Genomic DNA, 1,436 nt, shown 5'->3' with positions numbered 1-1,436 from the left:
CCAGCTGACTGCACTCCCAGCAGCTGACTGACTGCACTCCCACCAGCTGACTGCACTCCCAGCAGCTGACTGACTGCACTCCCACCAGCTGACTGACTGCACTTCCACGAGTGACACCAGCCCTGAAATGGTGTTTAGGGCACTGTCTCTACAGAACCTGGTCATACTGCAGAAGTATGAAAACGAGTTGTTCTAGAGATGTTCTTTGACAATGTGTACAGTAATGATGGAGACAGTAGGACAGGGAAGCATCTAGAAACTGTCTCGAGAAGAATGTCAGGAACCAGCTTAGTTCTATGGCGGATAAGAGACAACTACTTGAACCACCAGTAGACTCAGCTTTGAAATTTTCTTAAAACTAGGTGTGAGGATGGGCTGAGCTAGAGGTCTTCCACCCCAAGTTTTGGTCTTTCTTTTTTTAAGATTTATTTATGCATGTATGAGTACTATCTGCATGTACACCTGCACACCAGAAGAGGGCACTGGATCCCATTACAAATGACTGCTTCACCACAGTTCACAGCCATGGCCACCAGCATTGTCAACTCAGTACCGTTCACTTCCTAGGCTAGGCTAGCTGTGGTCTTTCTTATGCTTGGATTACAGCCATTTCTCCTTTCCTAGACTTTTCTTTCTACCACCCACAACAAATACATACCTTGTTCACATCCTATCTTTTTTGTTTTTTGAGACAGGGTTTCTCTGTAGCTTTGGAGCCTGTCCTAGAACAGGCTTTTGTAGACCAGGCTGACCTCGAACTCAGAGATCTGCTTGCCTCTGCCTCCCCAGTGCTGGGATTAAAGGTATGTGCCACCACCGGGCATGTCATCCCATTTTGAGAATAGGCTATTAGACACCCCCCACCTTGCCGCCTGTGGCAGATGAGAGAGCTAGCCTCATCTTAAGAGTGGGAGAGTTGTCCCTGCCCCTCACTAGCTGCAGCACTCAGAAGAGGGCCCTTGCACCTCACCTGGGTAGCACAGTAGAGCTGGGCCCGATGGTGTAGGTGTGGGAGAGGTAAGGTTAAGAGCAGAAGACTGACCCCACCCCTTGTTCACTGCTGCAAGGGGTGAACTAGCAGGGCAGTGCTGGAGAGCGCACCCTGGTGGTGAAGTCGGGACAGCTGGTGGGCTGACCAACGCTGCAACTTCCCAGGCCCTGAACCAGGGTTATATGTTGGCTCACCCCAACATCCACCCTATCTCTGATCTGCTGGAGCACATGAAGGGGCCGTTCCTGCAGATACAAAGCTACACGACCTCCGTGACACAGGGCTACAACAGGATATCTAAGAGTCCACCCTCAACAGTGTAGCAGAAACCAGAGGCCTCGAACCGGACCAATGCCTTTTTGCAATGAATGCTTACAAGTAAAGATATTTGGATAAAAGGGTTTTCTGTGTGACTCACTGTGTTCACTACAGCTTCCATGACAAG

General features: G+C 49.9%; 1 protein-coding gene across 1 annotated transcript in view; it reads right to left on the bottom strand.

The window, feature by feature from the left end:
* Positions 1–1,436, bottom strand: part of Hadha (hydroxyacyl-CoA dehydrogenase trifunctional multienzyme complex subunit alpha) — a 12,402-nt gene that overhangs the window by 7,664 nt on the left and 3,302 nt on the right. The gene's annotated exons all lie outside the window — the stretch shown is intronic.

The sequence above is a fragment of the Microtus ochrogaster genome, linkage group LG3, assembly GCF_000317375.1.
Source record: "Microtus ochrogaster isolate Prairie Vole_2 linkage group LG3, MicOch1.0, whole genome shotgun sequence".
NCBI lineage: Eukaryota > Metazoa > Chordata > Mammalia > Rodentia > Cricetidae > Microtus > Microtus ochrogaster.
The sequence above is the reverse complement of the archived record's forward strand: the minus strand, read 5'-3'. Positions and strand labels throughout refer to the sequence as shown.